We start from the raw sequence: 21788 nt of genomic DNA on the forward strand, positions 1-21788 counted from the left end.
GACTCAGGTTACTGCATTCTTCTTTCCTTATGGGTATGTGGGACCTTTGGGGACAGGGCAGACTGTGCCTATGTTTAGGAGCCAACTCTGTTATTCATTTTGTGTAACCATTCTTACAGGGTTTAATAAGTTTGCCAATGTATTTTCATCTTCTTAAGGTATACATTGGGGCATCTTTCTCTTCCTCATGCCAATCTTATAATAACCACATACTCGTTTTTAAGGGAATGAACACTTCCTTTCAAAATATATGCATGTCGTTTTTTCACAACTCTATGCTCTTTTTTGCTATATACAATATATTAATTCAAGAGCATATCATTTCTCTGTATATCCCATTTGTTTTACTAATCTGTTGTGTCTATCTCTAATATAGTCAAACGCATTTCTCTTAGTTCTGTGGTTTTCAATTATTGAATTGCTTGTCTAATTTACAGAATTGCAATACTTTGTACCCTTTATTTTTGATGCCTTACATTTTATAAATGCATTCTCTTTAAAGGTTTTTTTACAAACTGCATTTAATGGGAAGGAATACAAGTCTTGATCCTTTAGTTAATTTTTATTGATTTCTGTATACCCTTATGGATAATGAATTATACTTTATTGATCAGTTCTTTCATATAACTAGGAAGTTTAGGTTGACATATTTATTTTCAAAGCATTAAGGTAGAATTTTATTCCTAAATAAAGATATTGTTGTTGTTTTAAAATCCCTCCATTCTGCCATCTTTTGACTATTCTGTGTTTTATGGACGATTGAGCTTTTATTCTTGGTGCCAGGATGATGTATAATTGGAGCTTCTCTTATAGTCCATCCCTTATTAATCCTGCACCGATGGGAAGATAATTGTGAAGAAAAAATTCTAATCTGAAAAAATAAAACTTCTATTCATTACTTCTATTCATTAAAAAATAATCTTATTTTTTATTCCAATATTCCAATATTCTTCCTATTCCAATATTCTTTGTGTCTCCTTTAAAAGAAAAAAATACTATCTATTGGTTATGCTGGTCATTTCACTCTTCCCTCATATGAAAAATCCTACATAGGTTTATTCAGATTAATCTAAAAATTCTAATAGGATCGAGTGTCAGCTTTATACTCATTAGTGCTACACCCCCTTTTGACTTGTTCAACTGCTGGTAATTTTTTTGATGTTATAAGTAAAATGGGGTTTTCCAAGGTACATTTCTCAAACTTCAAACAAGGCAGACAAAGGCAGCTCCTCCCGTATGACAGTTTTATTTTAATATAACTTCTTGTATCTTATGTATCTTTGCTTATTTTCTAGGGAAAAGCATGTAGTACACATACACACACAAACACACAAGATTTATAGGTATCACATCCCTTGTGAAAACACCATCCTCCAGTTCTGTCATTCTACCACTGTTCTGTTATTTTTTTTCTTTTTTAAATTCCTTCCTCAGTCATTTCTAATTTTAATTTAGTCTGTGATCATTATTATATTATACTGCATCATGGCCTAGTTCCTCTATAAAGACTTTGCCTCTAGAGTCTTCTTTATAAAATTATTAACATCCCCTGAAAAACTGAAAAGGTTAAAAAATGCTTTCCTCATATAATAATTTTTCACTGTAGATATATAGGGTTGTTCTTTCTGAGATTTATACCAAATCTTATTCACTAGGCATTTCCCACTTTTGTATTTTTAGATATGGAAAGATTAGTTTAATCTTCACCAAAGCCAAAGTTATCTTTGTCATTTATTTAAAAATTCTGAATAGTCAATTTTGTAATTTTAATGTATCTATTTATGTTTCACATACAAATATATACATTAACATTTACCATATTGTATGGTCTATATATTGTATGTCTATATATGTATGTTTATAAACATATACATATAAAATGTAAAGAGAATAAATATTGAATGTCTACCCATGTGCCCTCTCTTAGAAACCCAGATCCCCTCTTCAGACTTTTCCTAATTTTTCATGTAACTGTCAGAGATATTCTTTACATAACCAAGTTGGTTGCAGTATTTTTTTCTGAAGCAGATGTTAACATACTAGATACTGTAATAGCTATAATAATGATCCCCCAAGTGTTCCACACCTGAATCCTTCAATTCTCTCCATATGATTTATTAAATGGCACAAGAGACATAGCCAGTGGAATTAAGGTTCCAGACTTTCACATAGAGATATTGTCCAGAATTACATTGATAAGATCAGTACAACCACATGGGAACTTAAAAGTGGAACACAAAGACAAAAGAGTCAGAGAGATGCTTTGACAAAGAAGGGAAGAATATGAAATTAAAGATAAGCAAAGCAAGGACTCTCTGCGGTTGGAGGCTTTAGTGATGGAGAAAAGTATGAAGAACCAAGAAATGAACCAAGAAATGCAGTGGAATTCAGAATAGCCTGCAGCTAATAGCCTACTCAGAAATAGGGATATCAGTCATACAGCCTCAACCTACAACTGTAATTCTGCCAGCAAGCTGACTGAGCAGGGAAACATATTGTGCCCTTCAGTCTCCAAACACAGACCTGCAACTCCTTGATTTTGGTCTGGAGAGACTCCAAGCAAAGGCACAGCCAAGGTGCCAGATACTGATTTTAAAAAAAAATATATAGTCAGTTCTTTTTTCAAGCCATTAAGTATGTGGTAATTTGGTATGATAGCAACAGAAGACTAATACTGTTATCCTTTTCCATCATCATGAAATATCTACTTAACTTTTCCATATCCGTCCTTATATAGCTACTCCAAACTTTTAAACAGCTTTATAGAATTGCAAAGTATATAAAAACACCATAATTTATTTAAACAGGCCCCTGTTAATCAGAATGCAGGTTCCCCCCCACTATTTAGCTATGATAAACACAATTAAGTCAATATAAGATATGTTATTTTGTAAATATGTAAACATAAAGTGATACTTTTGATATATATTTTCAATTAACCCCCATTGAGGTTTCATCAGTTAATACTCTTAAGTAACAGAGCTGGGCATCTCTCTCTAAGGTTATGACCATAATAGATCCTCATGGTTGTTGTCTATCTGATTAATTAAAATAGTTTTATTTTTATTTCTTTATCATTGTAGTAGAAAATATTTCATAAATATGCCCTGTTCGGTGAATAGATTTTATAGTCTTTAGTCCATTTCTTATATATTATTAAGTATTCTTTACTCTGCAAATATTTTATAGACTCCTTTATATCTTGGGTTCTTTTAATAAATTGTGTCTCTGTGCTTCATAGATAAGATATTCAGCTCTTTCTGTCTTTCTCTTTTCTCTCTCTCTCCTCTAGGTTTTCTAGTAAGTCCATACTATTTGTACTTCCAACTCTATTCCCTATCTGTATTCTATCTCTACCTTTCTTCTTTTCTGTATTTCCCCTTAGTCCTACTTCTCCCTTTCTGTTTCAAAAAGATCCACAAATATGGTAGATTTTATTGATGTTTTCCCAGAGGATAACAATTATATTGTGACTTGTGTTATCCATGAGTGTGTACCTTGCAAAAAAAATTGAGAGTGTAACTGACTAGAGCTTCAGTCTGCTGCACTCTGAAGTCTATTGCTGTGTCCCCACACTCCTATCCAGCGCTCCTACAGAATGTCTGAGAGTGGCAGGTTATATGGGTTTACAACATCAGATCCATTTCTGGTAGATACAGGGCACCTCTGACGGCCGATTTTGGCTAGAGGGCAGCACCTTAAAAGCTTTGCTGAATCTTCTGGTGTGATGCTATACACACTTTTACCAAACCTCCTCTCCCTTTCTCCTTTGCACAGGGTTTGCCTTATGTTATTGTCACATAGCTTAGCTGGCTCTCTCTCCGGGGTATATCCCACATTATTTTCCCTCAATAAAATTTCGCATGTTTAATCACATCATGGCAATTATGAATTTGTTGCCTCTCAGGTCCAAATTCACCTTTAATTTCCTCATCTGACACCTGGCATAATGTTAATCTTGCAACGGAGGACACTAATTAGATATTGCATAAATGGGGAGGGTGTGCTTCCTGGTTCAAGTGTGTGCTCACATGATAGGCTCCTATGTGCTTTTTGGTCAGGGATCAGTTTTCTGCAGCACTCATAGCTTTGCAAATCCTGGCTCCTTAGTGTTCAGTGGCAAGAAGCATTCAGCACTCAATAATTCCTGACATCTCCTTTCTGGGCAGTTTTGTAAACACGATACCTATGATGAGCCACCTCTCCTGATAAGAAGCTTTCCCTAGTATGTTAGGGGAGGAATTCCTAGCAAATTCCAGAAAGCAGATTTCCAGTAAATTCTTTTAGGATAGCAACACGGCAACTTCTTCATGAATGAGAAAACCACGACTATGGTGTCTCCAACAAAGTCAGGACCTCAGTCTTGGGAGAGGACAGCACCTCTCCTGGGGGCTGTATCTTGGCCCTGGGTAGTGGCTGTCACTTATATTTACTACTATTTTTATGTGTTTTAGATTTCTACATACTACTTACTAGGTAAGCCCACTTACTCCATTTCCCTGTTATAGTTAAAAATTCACTGTATTAAACTTTTCCTGTAAAAATTTCTATGTGATTTATGTCTCCTGATAGAACCCATAATGACACAGTATCTGCTTCTCAGGGGATCCAGACTAATACACCACTTGAAATTTAAAAAAAGTTAGGTTTTCTCTTCTCATCATTCCACATGATAAAGAGAGCATACTTCTCTCTCCACAACCTCCTTTTCTACCTCAAATATCTTGAACTTGCAGACCCCTATGCCTGGAAGGAGCTTGTCAAGTCATAATCCCAAGCAAAGTTGGTTCAGTGCCCATGAGGATCTTGATGATATTTAAAATAATGCTTGATCTAAATGTCAATTGAGAGTCTAAATCAAAATAAGTGACATTTCATGGGGTGTATTATATGTATGTAAAAGTAAAGTGTATGAAAATAGCATGAGGAATAGAGGAATTAAAGTAAATGTTTTAATGTTCTTATAATATATGAGCGGTATAATATTATTTAAATATGAACTGTAAGAGGTATAAATTATAAATCCTATGATTTAATTATTCAGCCAATACTGATATAAAATATGACATAAATTAGTAATAATCCAAGAGCATAAAAATAATAAGGATAAAACAAGAAGTAGTAAACAACTACCAAAATGTTAGATAGAATAAATGAAGTATATTAGTATACATTAATGTGTATGGTGTGGACAACAAAACTTAAAGACAGAATTATGAGATTGGATTTCAAAAGCTAGACCCACCATCTGCTGTCTCCAGTGATTCACCTATAAATATAAAGACACATAGAATTTTAAAAAAGGAATGAAAATAGATAAACCATCTAGTTATTAATAAAATCAAGACAAATTAGCTATACTAAGATCAGAAAAAGTAGACTTCAGAACATCATAGGTCAAAAGAGACTTCATGTGAAGAATAAATCCATCAATATGTAACCCTAAGTGTGTATACATCTAATAATAGAGTTACAGTGTTTATGAAGCAAAAATAGATGAAAATGAAATGAGTATTAGAGAAATACATAATTGTAGTTGTAAATGTCAATGTGTCTTTCTCAGTAATTGACAGAATGGTCAGAAAATCAATAAGAATATGAAAGATCTAAGTGATGCTATCAATCAACTTGATGTAACTGACACCTATGGAGCCTTCCATCCAATGAGGAACAGAAAACAATTTTGTTTAAGTGCACAAGAAACATTTACTAAAATAAAACATATCCTGAGGCATCAAACAATTGTCAATATATCATGAAATGAAATTACACTGAGTATTTTTGCAATTAGATTAGAAATTAACTAAATATCAATATTAGAAAGACCTGGAAAATCACTGAATATAAGAAAATAAATAATATGCACTTAAATATATTCATTTTTCAAAGACCAAATCATTGACAACACCAAATGCTTATGAGGATTGGAGCAAGACTCTCCATCCCTAATGGGAATACTAAATACTACAAGTATTTTGGAAAATAGTTTGGCTGTTCTTATAAAGTTGCACATACTCTTTTTATATGATCCAGTAAATGTGCCATTTGATATTTACACGAAGGAGTTGAAAACCATATGCGCACAAAATCATGCATATGAAAATTTATAGTAGATTTACTCAAAATTGCACTAAAAAGACATGAGCTATCAGTAATGTAAAGTCACGAGAGAATCTTAATATGTACAACTAAGTGAAGGAAGCCAATCTGAAAGAGCTACGTGTTGTATGATTCCAACTATGTGATGTTCTGAAAAAGGTAAAACCATGGAGACAGTAAAAAGATCAGTGGTTGATAGGGGTGGGGCGAAGAAGATGAAAAAGCAGACTGTAGAAGTTTTCTAGATTACTAAAAATACTATGCATAATGTTGTATTCATGGATACGTCACTATACTTTAGGCCAAACCTATAAAATGCACATTGCCTGGAGTGAACTGTCATGTGAACTACAGACTTTAGGTGGTCACATTGTGTCAGTGTGGATCCACCAGCTGTGGAAACATAACTGCTGTGGCGGGGGAGGTTGATAATGGAGACACCATGCACAGGAGAATAAACAGTACATGGGAAATCTCTGTAATTTTTACAAATTAATTTTCTTCATGTTTCCTCATGACTCAATTAAACTTGAATATATAAAGTAATTGGGATAATAGTTTCAAACTACCTACAATACCTATTTAAGAAAGAAAAATATAAAATACTTATGTATTTTTATATATACAATGATTATTTTTGTCTGAGGTTTTTTACTATACTAATGAGTGGCTGAAATTCTCAGGAGGTATTTCATTGACTATCTTTAATCAAACTAGTATTAAAAGGGTGGGTGGAAATTTAAATGTGATATCAGTGCAACAGGAAAAAATCATCTGATTACCAGAAAAAATAATAAAGCCATTAAAAATATAAGCATTGATCCTCTTTGTAGGGGTGTGTGCAAGAGACAACCAATCTGTGTTTCTCTCTCACACTGATGTTTTTCCTTCCTCTCTTTCTCCCTCCCTGCTCTTTGAAGAATCAATACAAGAAAAATATTAGTTGAAGATAAACTATATGTAATAAATGTAATACTTTTATTCATTTTCCATTTCCAAAATTATACCCAGAAACAGAGGAAATTTACTTACAGTTTGAACTGTAATGAAAGCTGAACTTTTAGCTTCATGAAACTAATGACAAACATATTGGGGCTTTGAAGTTCTTATGATTTTGACAAAATAATAAGTGATCTAATGAGAGTCATCATTTGGTCAATCATATAATGCTATTCATATGTGACTGTGTTTTGCAGTTATTCTATTTTTATGATCAACGTGAAGTACTGTTTGATTAAATAGATTTATGCAAAATAATGATTGTTTAATTAAAAGAGAGATATTACTAAATTAGGTAAAGATTCATGTCTTTGTGCAATATACTCCTCTTTTGCAATCATTATATGCTCTTCTCTCTTGAATATGAATGAACAGTCCCACAAATCTGATTTTTGCATCTTATGTTCACTTAAAAGAATGCATTTCTGATTCTCTTTCATGTAGCAAAAGGTTTGACTGTGCTTAGGTAGTGAGTCTGTATTTTGGTGTACTGCAGAAAGATCTTCAGCAAGATTTCATGTTAATTTATGTCTTTTCTTCAACAATTACCTTTTACTTTTTATGCCAGTGGGAAAAAAAGTACATTGTGGATATATAAAGAATGCAAAGTAGCATGCAAAAGAGTGATCTCCCTCTGAGTTGAACTTCTGCTGTCCTCATCATGATTTCATTCTTACTCTTCAGTGCCAGATACAATAGCCCCGACTTATTTGTTTATTACAATGTGGTCTAGAAATTCTATGCAAATAGAAGAGCTGGATATTTTTCTGACCAGAGATGCAAGACAGTACAGTAGAGAGAAAAGCTTTTATCCTTCCACTGGGCGTTCCACGGATAGTTCTCAAAAGAAAAAAGAAAGATGATATGATTATACTTACTTTTCCCTTTTCCCCCTAACTGCATTGGTAGGCTTTCCCCATCAATGTATGTGGAGGAAAAGAAACAAAATAGAAACGGAAGCACATCTGAAAATGATCTAGTAATTTTTGAATTTATAATAGAAAACAGATCTTTAGAACCATATTGCATATAGACAAAAACACCACTTATGCTTCTGATTCTGCTCTCAAAGAACTGTAATTATAAAACAGAATTAAAGAACCAATGGCCACAAATGTGTTATTAACAAATAATTAAGTTTTAATAAAAATATTACCTTGTTACTAGAAAATTAATTACTGTGGTCTTTGCAAAACTTTGTGTTATGAAATCTAAAGAAAAATAAGTCACCATGAGGTCATTAAATGTACTTCACTTACAGTATCACCTTAGCAGTGGGCTGTTGTGCACTTCCAAAATAAATATTGATAAATGAAAATAGAAAATAAAGTCAGAGAACTGCAGTAATTTTCATCTCTCTCCTATCAAGATGGTGCTTATAAATAGTACATAACATGGGGATGGGGGAACAATGGGAGAAAGGTGGCCGAGCTGTGACTGGACACAGTAATAATAAAAAGAGATGCCTCATCAACTAAACTTTTATTATAAAACATGAAGTTCATTAGTCTCAAATTCTAAATACTTTTTAAGTTTCTTGTAAACTCTAAGTGTGCATGGACTGTTTTATATACCGTAAGCATGAATCCACTGTTTAGAATCTTTCCAATGTGTCTATTTGCAAAATGCTCAACCATACAATTTTAATTAAACTTCTTATTGACATTTCCGAGTATACAATTAAGGTATAAGACAGAAAAAATAACTATGACTTGTTTAAGAAACCATATCAGGTTACTAGGTAATGCTGTTTTATATTTTAAGTGACTATTAAAATAGCACTTAAAATGACAAGGGAAGGATTCCAAATGGAATTCTTGACTATTCTTCCTCCCAGTTTACTCAGCTGTAATTGCTGCTAGAGGTGATATTTTGCATCACTGTCTTCCTTCAGGATAAACCTTCTATTTTTTAAACATTCCAGTAAGAGAAATACAAATTTCAGTAAATCTGTTCAGACTAGGTGAAAGACAGTTTTCTTTACATAGTATGTCAAATTTAAAAGGAGATATCAATGTGATTCTCTTAAAAATTATGATTATTTCCAATGTTTTGAAAGCTGTGCTAACAGGAGATAACAGTCATTATACATAAATAACTATAATTTATGTGTGGCACTTAATCTGACTTTAATGTCAAATATATAGAACATATGCTTCTGGTTAGTCATTCTCATCATAATTCAGAGTGTCTTTATTGTAGCATTGATATTTTGTCTCATTATGGAGCCAAATAATTAGTGAAAGCTCTATTTATAATATCACAGGAAGCTGAACATTCATTTTTTCATAGTATAAATGTGTATTAGCAATAAATTCATCTAAATACCAAAACTCTCTTTAAAGTATATTTTCTTAAATTATAGCCTTCAACTGGGAGTAAAATATTTATAAAATCTTTAGTGTGAACCAAAACTAAGGCTAAGTAATTTGCTTATAATCTTCACAAATAAATAATACGCTTATTTGACTGTATATTTTTTACAAATGAGTCAACCTAGAATGTAAGGCTAAATTGGATTGAGCAAATTTATTATCACACATTAAATAGAAGATTCAAATGCAGTTCTCATAATGTCTTTTCTACCACAGATTAATCACCATAGTGAACAATAAAATAGGATGTCATAAACACTTACAAATTAGAAATCAAAATATTAATATATTTCCTAAATAGGCATTTCTAAAATAAAACAATTTACAGAAATGAGTTAAGTTTTTTCAAATAACATTTTATGTGAAGTGTATATTTGATTATGTCAGTGAAACCCCATTAGTCTGACATGACAAAAGTAGAAATACAATCTCATTGCTGAGGCCTCAAGTTAAACTGAGTTTGTTAGTTATTCATCACAGACGCATTGGAGGACAGTTATAATCTTGTTTTCTCACTTCCTTCTTATCATGCTGCATATGTATTAATTTTTATTAAATTGTCTTGCTATTCTTTTACAATATATGAAGCTCTGTTTTTATGTGGTCATATCAATCTGTAAGTTTTTACATACAATTTGTAAATTAAATTTATTGGGTGGACATTAGTTAATAATATTATATAAGTTTCAAATGTACAATTTTAAAATACATCTTGTGTATATTGCATTGTGTGTTCACCACCCAAAGTAAAATCTCCTTTTGTGAGCATATATTTGTCCCCCTTCCCCTGTGGTAGCCCCCATACTGTTGTCTGTGTCTGAGTTTTATTTGTTTGTCTTGTTTGTGCATTTGTTACTTTCAGTGTTATAGACCACATGAGTGAAATCTTGTCGTTCTTCTGACTTATTTCACTTAGCATGATATTCTCAAGATTTATCCACGTTGTCTCAAAGGACAGTATTTCACCTTTTCTTTTGGTGAGTAGTATTCTATTGTATATATGTACCATATCTTCTTTATCAGATCATCTGTCAATAGATACTTCAGTTGTTTCTCTGTTTTGGTCACTGTGAATCATGCTACAATGCATATAGAGGTACCTATATGTTTACAAAGACATGTGTTCATATTTTGGGGGTACATGAATGAAGAGGGATTGCTGGGTCATATGGTAACTACCTTCTAAGGCAATAAATTTGATACTTCAGCTTTATTTTGGCTTATATTTTCTTGGCATTTTTATTTTTATTTACTTTTATTATTAAAGGTTTTATTTATTTATTTTTAGACAGAGGGGAAAAGGAGGGAGAAAGAGAGGGAGAGAAACATCAATGTGCTGCTGTCTCCTGCACACCCTTGACCAGGAACCAGGCTGTAACCCAGGCATGCGCCCTGACTAGGAGTTGAACCAGTGACCTTTTGGTTCTCAGGCTTGCCCTCAATCCACTGAGCCACACCAGCCAGGCTTCTTGGTATTTTTAAAACTTATTTAAAACCTTTTCTGCCTTCCCTTTTTACTTGTTACAAGTACAGTCACTGCAAAGTAAGAACTTTTTATTAGGTAAAATTTGATTGGTCTTAACTTTTAGTGCATATATTCAAACTATGTTAATGGAATTGCTACATTACTAGCATTTATTTTAAAAATTTTTATGCTTATTTTTTATTGCATTTAAATTTTTAGTAGTTTTTCTTTCCAAATTTCTATCAGATAAAATATGTTCTGCTGGTTTGAAATTTATATTGTCTGCTTTTTTCACTGGTTCATAGATTTTAATTTAATTGCCATGCCTGTGTTTATTTATGACTAATAATTCATTTCATTGGCAGCTATTTTTTGCTCCTAACGTCACAAATACTTCTAAACCATGTCATGTTCCTGTGGCTCCTAAACCCCTCACCCCACCAACTTGGTGTGCCACACTCCCATACATACTTTAATTCATTACATTGAAAATGAGAGAACAGATGTTTAATTGTACTTTCTTAATAAACCCTACAATAGGAGAGCAAATGAGTGCAAATGGTTTCAAATCACGGAAAGAAGGTTAGTTATATGCATACTTTTAAATTGAGTTCCAAACTGATATGCTCTTCAGAAAAACTACGTATTTAACCATGTATTTGGTGCAGATACAAAATAAAGGATATTGTATAATAAGTAAAGATGAAAATTAAAAAATTAACATGCATGGAGTTTTAACAAAATATAAGTAAATTCATGTTTATTAAAAAAAAATCTATCCAGTAATGTACACTGAGTCATTTTATGCATTTAAAACATTCGGATGAAATGATGATATAATTAGGTAGCAGATAAAAAAGGCATCAATGGGTAAAAAACCCACTTCTTCCAAAAATTAAATTAAAATGTAACATATGGTAAAATTGAAAACCAATTACTTTGAGACACACTCCTTCCTATACCATCCTTATCACAAGGATGAGATTTATGACATAAAATTTAAAATAGCACCTATACTTTTGGGTAAATATTCTACTAACTCTGCTTAATCTGACCCTGACTTTGGAAATATTGCTGAGATGTGCTCCCAGTAGGGATATATACTGTTTCACCGCCCCCTTCACAGTTGACACGTGAGCATACACACACACACACACACACACACACACACTCCCCTTGGAATAGTCTTTCAGTTACTTTCCTGCAAATTTCCATTGCATTTTTTCAGTTCTCATTCTGTGCAAACAAAATTATGTTCTGGAGAATGCATTATTACCACTATTTTTTATTTTTCACTTTGAAATACTACTCATCATTGTTTCCTAACATCCTACTTTACTTATAAATTCATCCAAAATGCTATCAACTTCAGTGGCTCAGTGGATTGAGTGCCAGCCTGTGAACCAAAATGCCATCACCTTCAGAGGTCTTTCCTCATACTCTCCCACTACTCAAATTTTTAATGTTCTTTTGAATTTCTCTAGGAAGGTGCACTCTTCTTAAAGCAATTACATTAACTTGTCTCAAATTATAATCTATATTATATTTATTATTTATTTAACTTATTTGAGGACAGAATATCTTCATAACACATACTATTTATTATATAATTTTGATTATTATCACATCAATATCTTCAAACTCAGTCTTCAAAACAAACATGTATAAACTATGTACTAATATCTTGTTTTCATGCCCCAGATAAAACTATTGAATGCTAAATCAGTTTACAAATTACCAAAGGTGAAATGGCTAATACAGCACAGTTTTGCAATTTAATCCACTTCAGCTATGTTCAGATCCACAATTATTAAATATTCTATTTTTGTGCTGAGGACCTAAACTATAGTAACTTTATCAATTAATTGATTTTTATTTAATTGATCACTATTCATTTAATGTCTACTTTTTAGATATTATAAGATTAAAACAGTGAACAATACAAAGTATCTTTTCTTTTGTGAAGCTAACAGTGCATTCTTCTAAATATAGAATAATACTTATAATTAATCAAAATAAAAATTAATAATGTTTATTGTGTTTTGTCATGAATGCACTACTTAACTCTTAAAATTAACTAAAAAACTGGCTGATATTGATATTCCTATTTTAAACATAAAAATAAAGTTCTCTTTGAATTCTATGAAGATGATTTTCCTTTTTTTGACCTAAATTTTATGGTATTTTTCCATTACTATTTAGTCCCTTTATACCCTCAACCCCAGCAATCACCACACTCTGGTCCATGAATCTTTTTTTGTTTTTGCTCAGTCCCTCCACCCCCTAACCTCCCCTCCCCAATAACTGTCATCCTTTCTCTATCTCTGAGTCTGCTCCCATTTTCATTGTTAGTTCAGTTTCTTCATTAGATTCCACATATGAGTGAAATTATATGGTATTTGTCTTTCTCTGGCATATTTCACTTAGCATAATATTCTCCAGGTCCATCCATCCTTTTGCAAAGTGTAAAATTTTCTTCTTTTTTTAAATTGCCATATTCCTAAATTTAGAATTCCAAGTCTAGCATAAACATTATCACTGAACTCCATAATATGCAATGCTTTCACAGCTATGTAAAATATACATAAATATGACATGTTGGTAGATCATAATATCATGAACCACATATACAGGGAAAAATCACTCTCTAGAAAAACAAGTAAAAGTTTAAGGCTGTATAGTTTTGTAAGACTTTTAATCATAGAAGAATGGTTATGCAAAATTCTGGTAATCAGAACAGTGATAGGTTTATGACTTCATTGACTAGTGAGTAATTGGTCTCCGAATATGCTTGATGGACATGAAGTATGAAGATAAAGAGTTTTGTAATCTTACACACTTTCAAGAAGAGAGGAGGAGAGTATGAAGGAAGTAAAACCAGGTATAAAAACTAAGGTAAATGAGCAGCATCAATGCAGTCAAAAAAGTAAAAATCACTAAGTAAGAAAAGAGGCGAATAGAGTAGTAAAGATGCATTCAAGAAGATATCTCTCTCCATACAACACTGGGTACTGTGCAGAGAAAATTTACCCTGCTCTAAACAATGACTCTTAGCATTGTGGTCTTGAACAGTGTTTATTTTTCAAGTAACAAAATACTAGATGTTTATCAACCAAGAGCAAAAAAAGAAGATAGTGTGAATAATAAGAGATAGTTGAAGAAATTTCCTTTTTTTAGTTTGGTTATTACTTATTTTTTAACTTCATTAAATTTGCAATCCAATTGCCTAATATTACTTATGATGTAAGCATAATAATGCACAAATGAGAAACAAGCTAGCTAACTTTTCTTGGGGAATTAAAGTGTTTGACAGACACAAGTAGACAATTACCCATTTTAACACACAGGTGTGTGGAATAGTTGACAGAAATAGAGCCTAGCTCCTCTGAAGTAGGAAAATAGCACCATTGGATTAGCTTAACTGAGCACTACTATTATATTGCTGCTTGCAGCTGCATAGACAAACATCTGTACTATTCTTTCAAATTGCAAGGAGTGAGGCAGTTACATTGGAGTCTTGCTCTGATTGCAGACATATGTAGCAAGTATCTGGAGCAGCTCTCCCAGTGCAATTTATTAAGTAAGAGCTGCAAGGAATGTCTGATGAATGTATTAATTTAATTAGAAATATTGTTCAAATACCATTATACATCAGGCAGTGTTCTAAGAACTGTAGTTACTGCAATGAATGAATAAACTGCCTACTTATCTAACATCCTAATATTTTCTAAAGTACAAAATTACCTGTTTCAGCTGATATCAGTCATGTTTAGAAATTGTTAAACACTTTGTTTTAACATTTTTTCATTATTTCATTTGACTCAGATGAAAGGAGAAAAGTTATCAAGAAAATGTAACTTATATGAAGATATAGCTCTGAACTTTAATGAGTACAAAGGTCCAGAACTGCTTTCAGCAAAATTTTCCTAGCTTCAGAGGTAGTCTCAGGTTCATCCCTCAACAAGTCACTTGGAGACAATGCAACACCTATTCTAGATAACATTTTTTTATCAAGGTAATCACTGTGGCTTCATGATGTAATGCCAGACACATTGTTCTATTTCATGTACTAGAATGATTTCTGGAATTTCAGAGATATTGTTATTGCTTGCGCAGTTAGGTCTAAATAGCTCTAAGTTAACCAAGAACTAATTTCTTAGGGGTCAGGATTCTTAGTTTCAGCAAATAATAAAAATATAAACAATCATAAACAATGTCAACAACAATAAAAATGTTTAAAATGTTAAAGAAAATTTAATACTAAAAGTATTATATCACATCAAGTTTTATAAATTTATATGTGACAATATTGCAAATAAACTAGACTGTGTAATGGCCAATGATAGAGAATTGTTGGACTGTGTTATGTCCATCATAACAGGGGCATATCTTTAATATGAAGTTCAAAAGCATTTCATGCACAGGAATCTGGGTTGTCTTATTTGCAGTGTATTAAAGCGATTAGCAATTTTTGGAATTGTAACTTCTGAAATAAATTTTATAATACATACTTTTGATAATCCTTTGTGTATATAAAACAATAATGACTTCTTTATCACCTTTATTATAACTTGAAAAACCTTAAGTACTCTTGTGAAAATGTTGATTGACCAGTAGCAATCTAAACCTCCTTCAGGGAAGTAATTTATTTATTTTATGATTACTTCTTATTGGGCGGTATGTATCAATTGTTTTACATTTTGTGTAGAAACAGATGTGCTAACCAAATTCTTCACAAGTTCACATCTCAGATTTAATTACTGCTGTTCTCTCTCTGAATTGCCTTGATATTGTGCCCTCATACTTATTTCAAAGGCAGTGTCTCATATGTCAGAAAATAGCCACAGAAGATAATATGGTTTTCTGGCCTCACATTTCTCCCATTGATATTCAATTTCCAACCTTTCCATAGTATGACTCAAAAGCATAGAGGTGACTAATATATTGCAAGTAAAACAAACATTTTACTTGGATCTAATTTCAGAATCAAATGCAAAAATGGTCAGCTGTGGACTTAAGGTGCCTTTCAATTTGAGTACCATCTAATACCCTGGTTCAGCTTCCCCTGTGCCCTTTTGAAACCTAGACTTAATTTTCAGCACTGTCCTGAGCTTTTTAAATTAGCTTTTTAACTTCTCTCCAAATTCTACTGAATTTTCCTCATCATTTCTATAATTCTATAACCACAGCACTTAATTTCTTCTCTGTTTGCCTCTCCATTTATCCCATCTGTCAAATTCACTTCCGCAAATGAAACCAAGTATATTCCTGTGAGAACACAGCAATTAGTTTCCTGTCTCATATAGTTAGTTGCTAGGTAACATGCTATTGGAAAAAAAATTAAACTAAAGATCCACCTAATCATGTATTTTTATACTTAATATGTGTGTGTGTTTCTTATACATGTGGCTAGATGATATATGTCCTAAGAGCCTCATGTGAGGGGTACCCTTTCTACACCAGAGAAAAAGAATATTCTTATCTTCAAGACAAGGCTAGCGATAAACAAGCCATTCTGCTTCTTCTTGTTTACTACACTCATCTCACACCCTTGGTCCTCTCATATTTTCTCACAACTGTCCACTTTTCATCAAACAGTATAAATATAGTCATGTTTCCATTTCAGAACAATAAGTTAGTAAACAGAATAAAGTTCAGGAAGAGTTCCATATGTATACAATCTTTTTATTGACAATAATGGTATCACTGCAATTTAGTGGAAAAAACAATGGACTTATTAAATGGTGCTGCAGCAGTTGGGTAACAACGTGCATTTAAAAACGGCTCATGTTTTCTTCACACCCCCCGCACAAGCCTCAGTTTCCTGGGTCATAGAGATATGGGTATGAGCCAGAACAGTCAACTTGTAGGAAACATGGGAAAATATAAGCAAAGTTTACTTATATGAGATAGTTAAAAAACACTAACCACTAAACAATGATGAACTGGAATTTGTCATAACAGTCCAAGCAGACTAAGACAAAGTTAAGTTTTCAATTCTCAACATGTCAATACAGCATGGATTGGGGTATAAGTTTGAACCTAAACTTTAATAAGTTTTAGTATAAAATATGGAGATTTTGTGGGGAAATTTTCCTGTACAACTCAAAATTGGATAATTGATTTGGTTACATTGAAATTAGAAATTTAGTTAGGAATTTCAGGGGAAATAGGTGAGGGATTTAGAGAACAAATATAAAGGATATATGGACAACTAAGAAGGGTGGAAATGGGAGGGAGGGGGAGCATGGGGGGGTTGGGATGGGAGTAATAGACAGAAAACTCTCCTTGAAAAATAATTAAATAAATTTAAAAAAACTATCACAAATGCCCATTGGTTTATATACACTACATTATGAAAATGTAGAAGTCTGGTAATACCCACTTTGCTAAAGACTTAGGATACTAGGTATGCTTCTCATAGGCGTGTTAATGGCACAACCACATTAGAAACATGTTATTTATGCAACTTGAAAGCGGCAAGTTTTCCAATGACCCAGTAGTTCCACTATGAGTATATTCCACAGTAAAATTTCTTTATGCGTATGTTTCACATGACAGAGATTTCCATGTTTGTATAAACATTGTTTCCAATGAATGGGAAAAACCTGAATGCCTATCAAAGAATATTAGATAGTTGAATTGTTATATTTATTAATGCAAATAGGCATGTTTCCAAAAATAGGTTATTGATGGCCATCCGCATCCCCACAGACCTCTCACAGTTCCAATTCTGAGAAGCAAGGAAATCACAGTGTAGCATGAGTGTGGGTCCAATATGTGAATTCCCAAAGCAGAGAAAACCACAATATATTAATGTTCAAGAAACGTAATCTGAATATCATGAGCATAATCTTCATGTAACTGTGTAGTATTTAATATCATGAAGAAGGAGAGGGTAGTGGTAGAAATGTATGTAGAGGCTTTGATGAGATAGAACTGTAGTTCTCACGCAGTATGTTTTGTGTATGGGTGATCTTGTCAATTCCCTTGGTTTCGTATATATCTTATATAGGTAAATGTATATTAAATATTTTATAATAAAATACATTTAAAATAAAAATTCAGAACAAAAGTAATTTATAATTATAAAAATCCATTGTTTATTATTTAAAAGTCTCGGTACAATTAAAAAAGAATAGAGTGTAAAAAATTAAAAATCATAAACCTACTAGTTTGCACCAATTACCATTTTTTTCTCATGCAGATGTTAAATCTTGCAACTTTCTCTTACCTTATAATAAGTTTTTAAGGCTAAGAGGTTTGGTACCATGTAAAATATGGAGTTTGCTTCCTTTAATCCTTCATCTTACAAAGTTTAGTTAATGTTAATAAACTTCTCTTTTCTCATGTAAAAATGAGATATTAACATATTATGTCTTAGATAATATTAATAGTCCATTTCACCCAAGTTATTTGGAGGACATAAATATGGGAGCGCAAAATGTTTGGTAGGGTGTATTGTGACCTAGTAAGTACTCCATAGCTATGGTTATGAGTACTATTCATCATTACTGAATGCCATTAGGATTACTTCATAACTACAGTAACTTAATTTTCTTTGAATAGCATAACAGATGGAGAATTATCTTTTATAATTTATTTCAGGTGTTCTTCGACTAACATTCTCAGAACCATTAAGTTTCACAGACAGGACTCAAGAATGTTGTGATGCAGCTTCCTAATTAGGATATCAATGATTTCCCCTATGCCTGTAAAATTTGTTGCATGTGTTAATATGTGCCTTTTGGGGGCTACAGACTCTGTACTTTTGTTTGGATTATCAAATTGGCCTATTACTTATAACAGAAAAAGAAATACTTTTCTATTTAAAAATATAAAACAGCGAATATTCCTAGGTTCAAACCCAAATCCTTAGATGCACTTTTGAAGTAGCTGATCCTATACTACGTTTATAAGAAGTCGGAGAGCTGTAACATTAAACGTGAACCCTTTATTTCTTAAAATTATTGCAGACATTCTAATCAGGATGAGTGACAAAGGTTTGTTAACTTGAAGAAAAAAAATTGTTGTTACTTACACTGCATTGACATTCTTGTTTCTGACTAAAAATACAGTTGATTTCAAAAAAGGCAGATGTAGAGGCGAAGTGGGTGACTCTAGAGAATAAAGTTAGACTTTTATTCTGAGTCAGCACTAGCTGTGCTGGACAACTACAAAGTGAATACCATGTTCACTTCTCAATTTAAAATATACATTTTAAAACTTATGCTTTCATTGCCTAGACAACTGCACAGGGTGTTTTGAAACAAAAACTGTCCCTTTACCTTTAAGCACAGTCAGTTATGAAAGATGCACAATTTCCAAAAATAATACATATATTTTATGAAAATGTGAAAAACTGGGCACTTAGTAGGATTTGCTAATATTATATGCACCTTTATTTTTTATTGTTGTTCAGTTACAATTGTCCCCATTTTCCTCCCATTACTCTCCCCTGGGGGTGCTCTACCCACCCGCCACTTTAAAATATAAGCATCAACAAGAAAAATTCAACCAAAATGTGTTAAAATCACATAAATACACATAAATACCTCTTGCCATTATCATCATCACTTCATCCTCAAATATTAATTTTAGGTTGAATTTTCACAATTAACTCTAGGTAGAATTTTGGGACAGGTGCTTGATAAGCAGTAGCCATAGGATATTTTGTGAGTCTGTGGCTTGAAATTGATCTTACTGCTTCCAAAGAGTGAAAAAACGGACACGGTCACTATGTTATATGCTAAAATTACCAAAAACTAACTTATATTTTGTTTTTTGAAGGTGGTAGGTAAAGATAATGGAATTTTACATTCGCATGTGATAGTATACCTGTCAGGAAAGAAAGATAACATTTTATTGAACATTTTAGGCACATTGAAATATATTACGTACTCCATTATATTTTTAGTGATAAGTGCAAGCAAATATCACTTTGCCCTTCATCCTGCAGTCCTGCATATCAATGATTATTTCATGGGCTAATGAATAATTAGCCCTTATTTATTAGGCAATTTCAGCCTCTGAGGAGCTACTTCATGCTTTTCAATTGTGCTTTCTCCTACTGAAAGGAAAATGTAAATAAACCCTTCCCAGATTCTTTTATGAGAAATGCCACTTTAATGGGAGGAGGGGTAGGCCAGGGATAGATGAGTTACAGAAATTAAAGATATTTTTAATGCAAACACTTCCATACTTGAATAATTATTGAGTTATGTTATAATAGGTATGCATTCGGTGAAGCTGAGAGAGATTGCATGTCCCCGCGTTCCATATTGTCTGAGTACTATGATGAGGGAGACTGCAGCCAAGAAGGCAGTGGAAGTGGGTATCAATGGCCCTCATTTCATTAAGAACACTTTTGTGGGCTGAGTTCTCCAGAAGCAGATGCTGAGGTGGAGTTTGGCATGCACGGTATTATTCATCAGCCACAGGTATCTGTGCAAAGAAAGGGAAAGAAGTGGATTCAGGAAAAGGCAGAAGTCTGTCTTCAATATAGGCCTGAAAACAATCTCAGCCAACCTTACAGAAAGTGCAGGTGTATCTGTGGCTCATCACAGATGACTAGCCTTTCCACCTGAACCCCACCTTGAGCGGACAAGCTGAGGCAATTCTGCAGAAGCAGACAGTGGCAGTCTGTGCTGAGGCTAGGGCACCAGGTCCTCCCTCAGAGGCAGATTTAGGTAACACATCTCTGCTCCCATTGAAGTCCATCCCATGAACTACTCATCATCTGTGTTTTCTACTGCATTCAGCTTCTACCTTTGTCTGCATCAGCGGCTTCTCTGATGCTGATCAGTGATACTTATCACTAATCTAGTGATACTGATCAGTGATACTTATCACTGATCTAGGTGCTATGACCTAGACCCCACCCCCTTAAGCATTCTGAAACCTTGATCACCATGTCCTTAAGCTGAGGTCAATGAGGTGCTCATTTATAGTCACAAAGGGGAAAGTGTGTAAAATCAGCACCAAAGTGGATCATCTGGAGCATAGGTGGCAAACACAAGGCCTGCGGGCCGAACCCAGCACCCCACCTTGTTTTAGTGCCTTGTTTCTACCCAGTGGTAATGCCAAGCTCTAGCTTTGTAGGGGACCGGTTTGTCTTGGCCTGGTAAATGTGACTCAGCTCTGTATGGAAAACCTACAGATGCGAAGTGGTGGGCAGGAGCCAGATCTTCAAACTGAGTTTCCCCGTGGGAATCAGGCCTAGAAAATACTTACAGACTGTTATGGCTTGCTCTTGCTAAAACTCCCTCACCCTGATCTAAAGCAACACATGTGTATGGTCTGTCTTCAAGGTAACTTCCAAAGCCTATGTGAGCTCTCCCAAGGACAGAGCTAATCAGCTCATTGTCATCCCCCTTTGCATGTTATTTTCATTTCCTTGATTGCACCTAGAGTGTAGACAATAATGTTCTATGTGATAGATAATAAATCTTTCTATGTTGTAAGGCCCCAGGAAAACAATAAAAGCCTGTCTAGGCAGGGTTCGACGTGCTCTCCTCTTGAGGGAATGGCCGAGGCACCCATAGGCACTCTCCCCTTGAGAGAGTAGTTGTGCCTGTTCCCTTTTTCCACACAGGATTGTTGTTGCCTATGCATTTCACAACAGGCAGACTCTGCGGGCCGGGGTCTGAAACATAGCTTAACTGTTAAGGAGTAGTTGCATTTATACAGTCCTGAAATTACATTCTGCCCTTTGAAGGCAAATGCAAGGCTTATGTGGCCCCCAGTTAAAATGAGTTTGACACTCCTGATCTGGAGGGTAGCTATGCATGTCCTCCCTGCCCCCATTGTGTACCTGAGCCTTAGCTTCCCTGAGATAATCAGAGTCAATT

The sequence above is a fragment of the Sturnira hondurensis genome, unplaced genomic scaffold (assembly GCF_014824575.4).
Source record: "Sturnira hondurensis isolate 20B ecotype Veracruz unplaced genomic scaffold, ASM1482457v3 Scaffold0010128, whole genome shotgun sequence".
NCBI classification, from domain to species: Eukaryota; Metazoa; Chordata; class Mammalia; order Chiroptera; family Phyllostomidae; genus Sturnira; species Sturnira hondurensis.